At 42.8% G+C, this 15,764-nt stretch overlaps 1 non-coding gene across 1 annotated transcript; it reads left to right on the forward strand.

Moving 5' to 3' along the window:
• Positions 1–8,271: 8,271 nt before the first annotated feature.
• TRNAA-CGC (transfer RNA alanine (anticodon CGC)) lies at positions 8,272–8,344 on the forward strand. The gene has a single exon. It is a non-coding gene; the product is annotated as a tRNA-Ala (tRNA).
• Positions 8,345–15,764: the final 7,420 nt, after the last annotated feature.

A 15,764-nucleotide genomic window follows, 5' to 3' on the forward strand; every position in this document is an offset into this window, starting at 1 on the left:
GCCTTCTAGCTAAAGTTGACTATTCTTCAGTCCCCATTTCATGAAGTTTTACATTGCTAAATAAAGATTCAATAGATGAAACACCAATCATTTTAATATCTTCATCATTACTACAATAAAAGTCGGGCGGAATCGCTTTTTCTTAGAATTCTCGCTTAGCCCTCAACCTAGCGGTTCTTTATTTACTTTCATCCATGGAGACATAAAGAGCTTTAATTGATTCATTAATATCAAGCTTGGGTGGCAAAATTTTAGATTCAAGATTTTCCACATCATGAACGATTCTATCCATATTCCTAGACATACCATCAAGTTTACTCAATTTTTCTTTTATGGTAGTGTTGAAAACCTTTTTTAGCATTAATAATTTTTTAATATTACTTTCAAGATCAAAGGGCATCCTATTATTATTATAAGAATTACCATAGAAATTGCGATAATTATTAGAGGAATTACCAGGGAACGACATAGGATTAAAACTACCTCTATAAGCATTTCAATTAAAATTATTTCACGAGACAAAATTCACATTTATGGGATCTTTGTTTTTCTCAATAAAAGTGTGGACAATGGCACATCATTAGGATCAATAGGAGAATTTTTACTAGCAGCTAGTTTCATAAGCGCATCAATTTTATCACTCAGAGTACTAATTTCTTCAATCAAATTCACTTTTTACTAGTAGGAGTTATTTCAGTATGCCATTGTGAATATTTTCCATAACATTATCAAGAAATTTGGTGGCCTCACAAAGCGTAATTTCCATAAAACTACCACCCGTAGCGGAATCTAAAAGATTTCTAGAAACAAAGTTAAATCTCGCATAAATTTTGTGTATGATCATCCATAAATTTAAACCATGAGTAGGGCAATTTTCTATCATTAATTTCATCATCTCCCAAGATTGGGCAACATGTTCATGCTCAAGTTGCTTGAAATCCATAATTTGATTTCTAAGAGAAATAATTTTCGCGGGAGGAAAATACATGGTAATAAAAGCATTTGTACACCTATCCTAAAAATCAATTCTATTTCGTGGCAGAGATGAAAACCAAATTTTAGCGCGATCTCTCAATGAGAACAAAACTAATTTTAATTTGACAATATCGTTATCCACATCTTTTTTCTTTTGCATATCACACAATTCTATGAAAGTGTTAAGATGGGATGCAACATCTTCATTAGGACTACCAGAAAATTGTTCTTTCGTAACAAGATTTAACAAAGCGGCATTAATATCACAAGTCTCTACATTAGTGGCGGGAGGAGCAATCGGAGTACTAATAAAATAATTATTATTAGTATTGAAAAAATCTCACAATTTTGTATTTTCTTGAGACATCATGACTAGCAAATAAGATAACAAGCAAACAAAAGGCAAAATGGAGAAAAGGGCAAACAGAAAATATTTTTGTAATTTTTGTAAAACCTTTTTAAAAGTGGGGGAGATGAAAACGAGAGGCAAATAACAAGTAATGTAAATGCAAGGATGTGAAATTTTATGCGTAGGTACTTGATAGATGTTGATGATGTCTCCTCGACAACGGCGCCAGAAATTCTTTCTGCTACTTGTGAGCTACGTTGGGATTTCCCCGAAGAGGAGGGGGTGATGCAATATAGTACAGATAAGTATTTCCCTCAGTTAAGAACCAAGGTTATCAATCCAGTAGGAGACTCACATAACACCTCGTTAGTAGTACCTGCACACAAAATAATAAATACTTCTGCACCTAACGCGAACAATGGGTTGTCAACCCCTTGACGATTACTTGCAAGATTAGATTTTGTAGTGATAGATAGATAAAACACAAAATAAAATAAGTAAAGAAAAATTGCAGCAATGTATTTTTGGATTTTAATATATGATAAAAGTAGACCCAGGGGGCCATAATTTTCACTAGAGGCTTCTCTCTTGAAAATAGCATACGGTGGGTAACAAATTACTGTTGGGCAATTGATAGAAAAGCGAATAATCATGACGATATCCAAGGCAATGATCGTGTATATAGGCATCACATCCGATACAAGTAGACCGACTCCTACCAGCATCTACTCCTATTACTTCACACATCGACCGCTATCCATCTATAGTATTAAGTTCATAAAGAACGGAAACGTTTTAAGCAAGATGACATGATGTAGAAAAAGTAAACTCACGCATAAGTAAACCCCATCTTTTTATCCTTAACGGCAACAATACAAATACATGTCATGTCCCTTTCTGTCACTAGGATTGAGCACCGCAAAATCGATCGAACCCATCACAAAGCACCTCTCCCATTGCAAGAAAAATCAATCTAGTTGGCCAAACCAAATCAATAGATCGGAGAGAAATACAAAGCTATAATAACCATGCATAAAAGAGTTTAGAGAAGACTCAAATAATATTCATGGATAATCTGAGCATAAACTCACAATTCATCGAATCCTAACAAACACACCGCAAAAAATGATTACATCGAATAGAACTCCAAGAACGGAGAACATTGTATTGAAGATCTGAGAGAGAGAGAGAGAGACTCATCTAGCTACTAAATATGGACCCGTAGTTCTGTGGTAAACTACTCACACATCATCGAAATGGCTGTAAGGTTGATGTAGAGCCCCTCCGTGATTGATCCCCTCCCCCCGGAGAGCCCTGGTGGCTCGTGGCCACCTCCTTCGTCTTATGGCCCTCTCTCAAAGCTTCTAGTGTCTCGTTTCTCCAGAAAAAATCTCTAAAAAGTTTCGTGGCATTTGGACTTCGTTTGCTACTGATATTCTAAAAAAAAACAAAAACTGACAAAAAATAGCAAACTGACACTGGGCACTGAATTAATAGGTTAGTCCCAAAAAATAATATATAATTACTTGTAAATGCATATAAAATATCCAAGATTGATACTATAATGGGATGAAACAATCAAAAATTGTTGATACGTTGGAGACGTATGAGGAGGCGCGGCTTTGACTCAGCCACCTCGCGGTGGAATAAATATAAGGAGATTTTTAGGGGCAGTGTAAAGTTACTCCCTTATGCCGGTTAAGGGATTGGCTAGGTCCCGTTTAGAGGAGTAAAACCACATTTTTATTTCTCTAGCCGGTTATAAGGGATTGATTAGAAATGCCCTAACTTGTTAGGCTAGGTTGGCACAACACTTAAGCTAGGTCCTTAATCGGCTCAGGCGAGACTACTACCATCACAATACAAATAACTTCACCATTTTCGCTCGCATCTTGTTTTTAAAAAATCATCTTCATATTTTGTTTGTTTGTTTTGCCAACACTTCATTTTTAGAAACTTTTTATTTTTTTTATTCCAATAGCATGGCTAAGCATATTACTACTTTGTGTCTCTAAGGGGCTATTTGGATTGTGACTATCTTTGCCCTATATTGCCACATTATTTTTGCCATACTTGCCTTACTTGAGTTGTTCAAATTATTAGCCACATTTTAGTTTGCCTAAGGGAATCTTGCCATTCACCGGGGTTGTAATCAGTTGGTATATATGTTAGGCTGATAATTGTGTGGTATTGGCTATTATCAATATTTTGCACCAAGGGACATAGGGCATAGAAAAATTATACCATTAAATTAAATAACCATTTCTAGGAAATTAATAATTGTTTTTAGTCAAAGGAAATATATCTCATAAAATTATGGGCTCAAAATTATCAAAGTTGGTGCTTATCTGACTCAAAATGGTCTAGGTACTACTCTAATCTCTTTTTTTGAACACAACAGACCCAAGCGCTCATATATGCACACCCTAACTCTATGAGCACCTCTGAGAGAATGAGCCAGCATATCATCTTGTGATTTTACAAAGTCACCGTAGGCGCCTCGTAGTCGTCGGGAACGTCTCCTCACACTAAACGCGCATCGCCGAAAATCCTAAAATAAATCCAGGATAAATACGAGCACCGAGACTTGAACCCTGATGGATTGATCACACCACTCTCCACCTAACCATCCAACCGCGGGCTGGTTCGCGCTGCTCTAATCTTTCAGTGAATTATTAAAGTGATGCTTGCGGGAGATTCACAATAACACCACCAAGTAAGAAAAAAGGGTCCCCGAAGGTGTCGCCCATCATGGTTGCCAACAATGCTTTCGTCTAGTTCAAAAAAAAAAAAAAACAAGGCTTTCGCCTCAAGCATCGCAGCTCGGAACACTCTGCACCACGTTGGTCGTCGAGTCAAGGAAATCATAGGAGCGCGAGACCTCACGACCCTCCTTCAACTCGGCGAGCATCCTCGCAGGAGCTAATAAGAGAGCACCACTGTTGTCGCAGCCACTCACCACAAGCACTAGCGCCGATGGGATCGAACATCGGTTGGATCCTATTCGACCTGCGCGTGCATCAAGGAGCCGCGGCTTTGCTAAAGCGAAGTGAGCGGCGGCACCAGAAAGACCGGCCCACTTCTAGAAGGTTCCCTGAACATGTTTTTTCCTGTTAGTTTTTTTCATTTTTTTTTGCTTTCTTCATGATTTTAATTTTTCGTTTCCTTTTTATTTTCTGTTTTTTCTGCTTATTTCTTCTTTTCCTTTTTCATCTTTTTCTATTTGTGTTTTTTCATACATTCATAATTTTTCATAACTCAAGTTTTTAAAATCTGTGTAAATTTTCAAAAGATGCTTGAAATGCCAATTTTGTTCATGATACAGAAAATTGTTCATAATTTTTGAATTTTTTACCTTTCAAAAGAAAATCACAATATTGAAAAATGTGTTCACAGTACATTGAAAAATGTTTGTATAGAAAATTTGTTCAACGTGCATGTTGAAAAACAATTCACCGTATTGTTTCAAAAATGTTTAGCATGTATTTGAGTAATGTCCACCGTGTAATAAGAAAATGTTCAGTATATATTTTGAATTAACTTCTTTGAAAAAATGTTCACTTTTCAAAAAAATTGTTTGGAATTAGAAATTTATTTGCAATTTCTGAAAATGTTCACATTAAAAAAAATGTTCAGGTTTTTCAAATTTGTTCACTTTTAAAATTTGTTCCCAATTCAAAAAAATTGTGTGGAATTCGAAATTAGTTCGTAATTTTGAAAAATGTTTGAAATTGAACTGCAAATGCAAATTAGCCGGCCCAATCGGATCGTCCTCTTTATGCTCCACCTCTAGCCCACCAGGCCCAGATCCAACATGTGCGAGCCCACAAGCGGTCCACCGTCGATGCACGTCGTGGACGGGACCACCGGACTCGGCCAGCTGGGCACCTTCCCTGGGCACGCACGGACTTGCGGCGACGGTGATGCGGGGAAGGTAGGAACGGGAGCTGCCTGAGGGCGACGCGGGGGACGTGAGTGGAATTTTGCAGGAAGAGAGTAATTTCACACTGATAGCACAGGCATTGGTATTTCTGTAGCATTGTACTGTAATTAGGTAGCCATGGTGTCCACTAGTTGAGAAACTCCGTCCCCTAATATAAGATCTTATTATATCCAATATACTAATTGGATGAAATAAGATGTTATATTATGGGTTAGAGGGTGTGTATATCTTGATTTTGTCTGCATCTTATTAATTAGATTATCAACGGTGTCAGGTTACAATTGCACTCTATGTGCTTTACAAGTCATGGTCGGCAGATGACAAGCGGTTGTTGGCTGCAACAATTCTGCTCTTCGTCCTAGTGATTATCAGATCCTTCCAGAAGGCACTAGATCTTAAGAGCAGCAGCTTTGATGCCCTGCGGCAGGCCAGCTTGACCGAGGAGCACGTCATTCGGGGCAGCGCTGTCACGGAGGAAGGAAGTCTTGCCAACTTTATAATAGAAGCAAAACAATTCATAGATGGGAGGGTAGAGCGGCGATCATGCGAAGAAGACCAACAAGACCTCCCAGGGCTATCGTACCAGCTCTTTTTGGACTTCCCAAGTCCCTATCCTGAGCGTGTCAAAATCTTGAAGAAATTCTGGCCGCTCGACCCCGGATCAGCTTATGAAGCAACAGGGCGCGCGCTGTGTGCTATGACCAGCTTCCTCTACACCAAAGATGACAGCGCGCTCTTAGCTATGATCAGCTTCATCCGCACCGGGGGTTATCACCGACCACTTGTTGATTTCAAGAATGCGCTACCATCATTCATCTGCCGTCGGCGGACGCACGCACTAGCTTATGCAACGCTAGTGGCAGCCATCTGCCTGGTGCACACGAGTAGCCACAGCAAAGCTCATAGCGGTGAAGATACCCGGGTTACACTTGTGCTCTTGTACGGTGCTCTCGTGCTGGAGCTGATTTACTTCTGCGTACAAGCAGTTATTATTTTATTTTTTTTGCGGGAATGCGTACAAGCAGTTAGACCGGACGGCTTCTCCGGCGTAATTCTCCAACACGGTATTATAGGACAGTTAGCCAATAACAGATGGCGCCCCAACATGTTGATGCTGAGGAGGGTCGCCGGAAGGTTTAACTGCAAGGATTTGGTGGACCAATACTTTACCTACATGGAATCTAGCCATTCGTGTGAGGAGATTACAGAATTGGTCCGCCAGCATGTTGAATCGGGGTGGAAGTACATACATGACAATGAGACTTACAGGAGGTTTAATGATGCCAGGGGCGAATGGACGCTCGGCCGTAAGAAATGTCTCCCGAGACTGGGTTGGAGCATAAAGAGGCCATTTGACGAGACCATTATTCTCTGGCACCTCGCCACTGATTTATGCTTCCAGTATATGGACAGGTCTCGTGATGATGGTCATTGTGCCAGCCGCTGCAAAGTAATATCCAACTACATGATGCATCTCTTGGTAGCTAATCCTGAGATGCTAATGCCAGGCAGCAGAAAGAGCTTGTTCACAAAGGCCTACCACGAGCTCAAGAACATCAGCACCGAACCCCAGGACGAGATAGAGTTTATACAAGCGGCAGTTCACAAATGCAACCAAGGCTATAGTGACAAATCTTTTATTCAGGACGCGTGGGAGCTCGCTGAATTCTTGTTGGGTGATGAACTTGGTGGTGAAGTCACCAGGAGGTGGGAGCTGATCCAAGACGTGTGGGTGGAGATGCTCTGTTTTTCTGCAGGCAGGTGCCGAGGATACTTGCACGCCCAGACTCTGGGAGGTGGTGTGGAGTACCTCTCCTATGTCTGGGTCCTGCTGACATACGCCGGGATGGAGACATTTCCGGAGAAGCTTCAGAGGAGGGAGGGTCAGACGGTTGACGGCTACTACGAGTCTTTGGCTCCTCGTGGAAGAGAAGACCCTGCTGCTGCTACTACATCTGCTTCTGAAACTGAAGACTATGTATGAGCTCGAGGATTGATATTCTGTTGAGTCCTTCCATGTGTATCTCCTTAATTGTTTGCCTTGTCTTCTAATAGGCGCCTCTACTTTTTAACCACTGATGAGCAGTGCCATGTCTGTATCTAATTAATACTACGTTGTCACTCCAGTCTTTCTCACTGTTCAGTGCAAGATATATACTAGTATGACTAATGTAACTGCAACCCATCTAAGACGACTGAAATGTATGTCTTCGTTTCATTAGCCTGTCCAAGCGTCCAGGTTCTGCTGCTACTGTTTGCACTGAGCTTAAATTTCTTGTTTCAAATCATCCATGCTGTCACTATCGCAAATGCTATTGCAATGCAAGCTTTGAATACAGAAGCCCCTGACAGCAGAAGTAGGTTCCTTGTTTCGAATCGTCCAAGGTGTCACTCTTGAATGTAGGAGCTCCACTGCGTGTAGCTGTTTGTATTCCGTTCTTGAATGTGTAGCCCGGCCTCTTGTGCCTGAAGAGCAGATGATAAATAACCGACATTTCAGAGACGGCATCAGCTTGTAGTCTGCGGATAAAGAGTAAATTTGAGACTGTAGCCCAAAACTGACACAACGAACCTCCTTGGTAAGATGGTCATGCATTGCGTTGGTCCACCATCTTGACTGTGGACTCCATTCGCCACAGATTTTCGCGTCATGGTTCTGTAATGTGGAGCGGAACTTTTCATTCTTTTGCCATGTGCTCAGCCGCGGCATTAGCTGGTGCTCTTCCTGAGTGCCGCCTTGTTCGCATGATCTCTTTTTACTATGTTTCTTTTCACGTATTTTGGTTGTGGTCTTGTAGAAACTTAACAGAAACCGGGGGCCAAGTCCTTGCTTTTAAAAAAGGCTAACTGGAAGGGAGAATTGGGCAGAGCAAGACGAGCTCCAACACTCTGCACATGGATGGTATTAAACCGAGAGTCGCCCCATCGTTCTCATTTCTAGTCACAGCAGTGTGGATCAAACAATCCATAATGGATACAGTTAACAGTGTGTGATTGCCAGCTCGGGGGTGTAGCTCATATGGTAGAGCGCTCGCTTCGCATGCGAGAGGCACGGGGTTCGATTCCCCGCACCTCCATCCTCTTTTTTAATTTATAAAGATAAGAATGAGGAAATGATTCTTTTTTTTAATCGTTTTTGCGGGGACTGTGAGAAGGAAATAGTTCGCTCGGGGCACGACAACTACTCGTTTCCGGCCTTGCGATGTTTTGCTGTCATCTCTAAAGGCCCAGCTAAGCCCCGTGCAAACAACACACGCACAAAGGCCGACAACTAACTGCAGAAGGTGGATCCTACTGGACGCGGCTATAGGTCGCCTACAACGCCCGGGAGACATGTACCGGCCACCGGCCGAACACAGCGCTCAACCCATTTGTTTTTGTTCATATAAGAGCACGTCCGTACGTACTAGTTTTTGTTCTTTTTTTATATTTTTAAATACTCCAAATAAATATGCATCAAAATTTAATATAGATATTTTAATTTTAAAACGTCCATGTCACATTTAAAAAATGTTAACACATGTTCATACCTTTAGAAAAAAAAATGTCCGTAACACTAGAAAATATACAAGAATTTCAAACGACGTTTGTGCCATTTGTAAAGATATTTTTAAAATTTTGAAAAATGTTGCGTAAATTTTGAAAAATGTTTGTACCAATAATTTTTAGACATTTCTAAAAAATGTTCATACGTTAGCAAAATGTGTTAGTGACATTTAGAAAATGTTAGTATGATGTTAAAATGTTCAAATTATATAGGAAAATGTTTATCATTTGTTCAAAAAACATGTCCAAACATGTATTTAGAAAAATGAACATCATGTACTTAAAAAATGTTAAAAGTGTATGAAATAAATGTTACGCGTCTATAACAAAATAAAGTCGACATCTATTTGAAAAATAAGGGGGAAAATACAAAGAAAAGGAGAAGAAGAAAAACACATGAAAGTTTCTAAAACTGGTCCAAACCAGTCCATGACCTTCCCGAAAGAGCTTTGCAACTTGCTATCTAGCTTGGAGGTGGCTTGCCCTCGGTCTGGTAAGGTGATTGCGTGCATCTTGAGTGAGAAGGTTAACAAAAGACAAGATCAAGAAGGTGATGAAGTCTATCAAAAACAAAAATAAGAAGAGTGATGCCATAGAGAACGCATCTGCGGCTGCTTAATGATTGCTCCTCGGTCTTTTGGGTCATCCTCATGGTTTATCTTATCATCCTAGTTTTGATGGGATCAATTGTCCACATCTGAGGCATCCTTATTGGGGATTCCTTCGCGATATAAATGTGTGACGGTTTGGGACTCTTGCATGTTGGGAATGCCTATAGGGTTGATGGTTCTGTCAAGGGGTTTCAGACCTTGGGAGTAGTCTGTATGTGGTATTGTAATTGTTTTCAACCGGTTTTCCATTAGTTAACTGGACAACTCTCTTCTACTTAATTAATCGATGAGGTAAATATTTTGCCTCCATTTCAAAAAAAAATACTCCAGGTACTATAGTTGTCATGGAATTGTCAAGGCAGGTGTCCTTAGTGTCAGAACTTAGTCGTGAGGCCAACGCATCTATGTAGTAGCTTGGAGGGGTTGGTCGGAATCGAGAGATGCGAGGTTTTACCTAGGTTCAGCCCCTCACGGTGGAGATAAAAGCCTAGATCTTGCTTCATTGATATTGATGATGATGATCACGATTAGAAGGGTGCTCTATCTCGAGAGCTATTGACTTGTATATCTAAACATAACTTGTGAAACCTGTGAAACTTGTCCCTCTTGGGGTGCCCTGCCCCTCCTTATATATGTTGAAGGGGTGGCTTACATGACTAGTCCTATTAGGATTAGGATTACTCTATTACAAGTGGAGTCCTAATCTTTCTTACTTTGTAAGGGAATATTCCTTATGCTTTCCTCTTAAGCCGGCCCGCCATAGCTTGAGCCGGACTTCCATGAACTGTCTTATGGGCCACCGGGTCTTGTCGCTCCTCTAACCCGCCTGTCAGGTCACCAATGAGTCACCTGACTTGGCTGGGTCATCAGTGAGTGGAGAGATCCGGGCGGGTCACTTAGTGAGTCGCCAAGTCAGGACGGGTCACCAGTGAGTCGCCAACTTCGGCCGGGTCATACATCCGGCCGAGTCAATACTGCGGGGTATATCCCCAACATTAGCCCCCAGTTTAATTTGAATTTATCCATATTAAACTTATCCTGCAAAATAAACACAAGAACAAATTTGACAGGAGCCTCATAATCAATTTGTTGTCACTGATTTTTAGCCGGCTTGAAGATGTAAAACTTGCCGGTTTATCATTACCAAAATTGTCGGGTTATAAAGCAGACGATGCCGGGTCATAATTGTTGTTGACACCGGGACATGTAATTGATCTTCCTGATTTACTCAAAACTGATAATTTGAAGACGTTCCCCCTTTATATGCATAATACCTGTAGCCCCCAAGTCTTAAGAGGATAACATAGTGATAGCTTAAGACTTGCTCCAGTATAATTGTTGCAACCTTGAAGAAATCCTGGTGGTTCATCTTAGTCATTAGTCATAAACTGAATATTCCACATATGTAGCCCCCAAGTGTCAGGTTGTCATGCTTGCAGCAACCTGGGACTTGTAATTGCCTGATGCCCATAAAAACTTCAACCAGTGTAGCCCCCAAGGGCCGGGTCATTATGCAATAATGAGCAGGGACTTTGTAGATATGATCATGTAAATTTGAGTAGCAACATGTAGCCCCCAAGGGCCAGCTCAGTAAGATAATATTGAGCCGGGACTTTTTATATATATACTTAAATCTTTTACAGGAGCAATTGGTAGCCCCCAAGGGCTCGCTCATTTACAATGTGATGAGTCGGGTCTTCAATAGGGTGAGAAAAAAATGACGCTGCATTAGCCCCCAAGTGCCATGGTGCATGCTGGCAGTGACATGGAACTTGCATATTTTATGTAATCTTCAACTTGAATAATGTAGCCCCCAAGTGCCGGGTCGTAAGCCTGTAGCGACTCGGGACTATTCATTCCATTATATAATAAATTATATCCATTGCGCTGAAGCGACTTTGAAAACCTCAATCATAACATTGGTTATTGATAACCATAATAAAAATCCAGCCATATTGGCTATTAAAGATTTGAATAATATAACCCGGTTTGAAACCTCAATCATTCAATATCATCATGAAAATTCAGCCAAGTTGGACTATTATCATATATTGGCGACTTAGAGTCTGCCATCCTGGCGGGTTGCAAAGACCCGAAGATGCTTCAAATATGAACCGTAAATAGGGCAGCTGGGCCCGACTTATAAAAACCGGAAAGCAGCGAAAAACTCAAATACGAATAAGAACTCAAAAGAAATTCAAGGCTTTTGTAGACTGTCAAATTAAAGTGTCTTCTTCAATGAAACTAGCCGGAGCCACTAGATTGTTCGTGCTGCCATGATCCTGACTCATAGTGTGCCCAATCGACATTTGGACCCTAGATAAGTCTGGTCTTGCTCAAAGACTTATGAGAAGTACGCGGGGCCAGAGTAACAGTATCATGGGCCGATTTGTCCAAGTTTCAAGGAAGGCGGCTTATGAAGCCTGGATCCATCTGACTTTGTAAACCGTACTCTCACATGACAAGCCTCTGTTTGAACCTTAATCGAGCTCAGATCTTGGTCGAATACGCCGTAAAGACTGATTGTTAAGAGTTCGGCGGGTCAATCAGGATGACCTGATGGAGTTGAAGCAGCTAGTGTTACAGGTAGGACGACCCGATCAGAGTTTGTTCTCTTCGATCAAATACGGCTATGTTTGAACAAACCTGGTCAAGAGGGTAGTAACGCTATGTTCTCTTTGGTCGAATACGCCTATGTTCGAACAGGAAGCCCCCAAGTGACATACTTACAAGCGTGGCATTGAGCCGATCAAAAGGGTACCGACAGCTATGTTCTCTTTGGTGAATACACCTATGTTTGAACAGGAAGCCCCCAAGTGATCATATAAACTTTTGGCCTTGTGCCGATCAAGAGGGTACCGACAGCTATGCTCGATGAGCAGGAAGCCCCCAAGTGATCACAAGTTTTGGCATTGCGCCGATCAATAGGGTACCGACAGCTATGCCCGATGAGTAGGAAGGCCGCAAATGATCATAATAAGATAAGCCGTAAGGCAGGATACCCATGTTTAAACCGCGCATCATGACAGCAAGTTCTCTTTGGCAACCTTTAATATTTCTGAGAACTCGAACTTGCAAGAGATGGATATTCTTCTTGAGTCAGAGTTTTAAAAAGGATTTGAGAGCTTCAGAGCTTTGTGGGAGACAGTTTCCTCTTAAAACGGATTTTGAACCGGATATTGAGAGCTTCAGCGCTGTGTGGGAGATGTGATTTCCCTTGACCGGATTGTAAACTGGAAGCATCATTGTGAGCCGGAATGTTTCTGATGGCCTTTTAAATTTTCACCGATATAGTAGTAATCTCCGGGGCCGGGTTATTTTTTCCCTCCAATGTCCTGGGGTTCTTGAATTTAGTGAAATTGGTAAGACTTGCTAAGTCATATCATTGTAGCCCCCGGGTCTTAAGACGACTCGAGGAGTTGTCTTGAGATTCTCCATATTTGACCATAGTAGAATGTGTATATCATTGGCGTTGATAGCGCGATGTGAATCGACAGAATGTTGAGGTGACTGCGACGGGTTATAAATGATCTCGTATGAGACGTGTCAGCAACTCGGCCAATGATTCCTTCCAACTGGCTGTTTGAAGTTAACCAAACTGTAGTGGCGGCGGCTTGTGCGCATGCCCATTGAGCCATCAAGTGAAGATGGCGGCTGAGAATACATGATATTTTGCCTCCAACTTGTTGGAAAAAAACCGGGCTACCCAAGCAGTGACTGCTCATACTCAATAAACAGCTCATGCAGATAGGTGCGGCCCAGTGTGTTGATATAGACCAGGCCGCGAGAGACGGACGGAAAAGATGACCGCATCATCAGAGGCGGCTCAGACAGATGAATCGGCCGCGGCGTTGTAAGCCGGCGGATGGGGGAGTCAATCGCAAGCGCGGTAAGCCGCGCGGACGGGCGAGTCAACCACGTCTTGTTGATGTAGTGAACAATTGTCTGATTGTTCGGATGACGGATGATCCGTTCAACGCAACAGAGACGGCTCAACGCAGATCGGCAACTCTGTATAACCCAGCAGCTCAGGCAGACCGGCGACACAATTAGCCCCGACGGCTCAGGTAAACCAGCGACCTGGGGCGTAACCACGACAATGGTAGAGGGTCCTAGCAGAAAGTCGCGGAAGCGAGCAACAAGGCAGGTCAACAAGGCGGGCCACAGCGGAGGCGGCGCTCGATGACCCAGTGCTTAGAGCTACGGGTCCGAGGCAGGTGAGGCGAGCAGAGGCGCTCTGGAGGAATCCCGACACGGATGTACCGGCGTGGACCAGCTTCGGCAGCACACGCTGGCATGAAAATACAGCCCAGTTCAACCATAGCATCTCGGTCTTCTTCAGTCCACTCACTGTTCAATTACCTTTAAATGCTTCAATAAGAAAATCCATGCAATATCCATGATGACTGTCAGGCAACACCGATGGTACTTCACCTCGTAATCCATTTTTCTCCATTAGTAACTGGATGCATGGCTCATTATACGTGCCATAAAATTCTCTCTGAACAATTGATCTTCCATGTCCCGAATCTGTGATATCAGTTAGAGAGTTTGGTAAGTTTAAGCTAGAACACGACCTTATTAGGCATGCGATTTTTGCTGGTCCTAAAAGCTACTTCACACCTGCGAGTAATTTAGGGACAGTCCATACTCCAGTTGGAGATCACATGCCATATCTCTTGGCCTAAAATATGGGCTATCATGTAACTTTTCCTTAATAACATTAGCAACCCATCGCTGTGTCCCCAAATGATGACCTTTCACGGTTTCAGCTTCACAGGTGTGTTTCAGACAGGCCCAGCGGTTCGGCGTACAGTGACCCAACGTGATTCGAGAGCAGGGGCAGGGGCGTAGGGCCGGCAAAGACCGGCGGCTTGATGCGCATCCACCGCGGAGGCGTGCGGGGAACGGCCTCAACGGCTGGTCAACCACTTCGCGGCGGCTCACGGTGGACGCGGGCAGCTCAAGGCCGGAACGTCGTGTGCCAACAACGGCTCATAGCGGAAGGACCCGACCATGGCAGAGGCGAGAGACCGTGGAAAAGGCTCTCTAACACGGCATGGCAGGGGAGGCGCTCAGAGGCGGAGGACCCGGCCGGGCGGGTCGTGAAGGAAATATGCCCTAGAGGCAATAATAAAGTTATTATTTATTTCCTTATATCATGATAAATGTTTATTATTTCATGCTAGAATTGTATTAACCGGAAACATAATACATGTGTGAATACATAGACAAACAGTATGTCACTAGTATGCCTCTACTTGACTAGCTTGTTGAATCAAAGATGGTTAAGTTTCCTAGCCATAGACATGAGTTGTCATTTGATTAACGGGGTCACATCATTAGAGAATGATGTGATTGACTTGACCCATTCCGTTAGCATAGCACTTGATCGTTTAGTTTGTTGCTGTTGCTTTCTTCATGACTTATACATGTTCCTATGACTATGAGATTATGCAACTCCCGTTTACCGGAGGAACACTTTGTGTGCTACCAAATGTCACAACGTAACTGGGTGATTATAAAGGTGCTCTACAGTGTCTCCGAAGGTACTTGTTGGGTTGGCGTATTTCGAGATTAGGATTTGTCACTCCGATTGTCGGAGAGGTATCTCTGGGCCCTCTCGGTAATGCACATCACATAAGCCTTGCAAGCATTGCAACTAATAAGTTAGTTGCGGGATGATGTATTACAGAACGAGTAAAGATACTTGCCGGTAACGAGATTGAACTAGGTATTGAGATACCGACGATCAAATCTCGGGCAAGTAATATACCGATGACAAAGGGAACAACGTATGTTGTTATGCGGTCTGATCGATAAAAGATCTCCATAGAATATGTAGGAGCCAATATGAGCATCCAGGTTCCGCTATTGGTTATTGACCGGAGACATGTCTCGGTCATGTCTACATTGTTCTCCAACCCGTAGGGTCCGCACGCTTAACGTTACGATGACAGTTTCATTATGAGTTTATATATTTTGATGTACCGAAGGTTGTTCGGAGTCCCGGATGTGATCACGGACATAACGAGGAGTCTCGAAATAGTCGAGACATAAAGATTGATATTGGACGACTATATTCGGACACAGGAATGGTTCCGGGAGTTATCGGATATAAAACGGAGTACCGGGGTACCAGAACCCCCCCCCCCCCGGGGTTAATGGGCCTCATGGGCCCAAAGTGGAGCAGAGGAGGGGCGGCCAGGGCAGGCTACGCGCCCCCTCCCCCTCTAGTCCGAATTGGACAAGGAGGGAGGGGTGGCGCCCCCCCTCCCCCTCTAGTCCGAATTGGACAAGGAGGGAGGGGTGGCGCCCCCCCCCTTTCCTTTCTCTCCTC

This window comes from Triticum aestivum, chromosome 2A (genome assembly GCF_018294505.1).
Source record: "Triticum aestivum cultivar Chinese Spring chromosome 2A, IWGSC CS RefSeq v2.1, whole genome shotgun sequence".
Classification (NCBI taxonomy): domain Eukaryota; kingdom Viridiplantae; phylum Streptophyta; class Magnoliopsida; order Poales; family Poaceae; genus Triticum; species Triticum aestivum.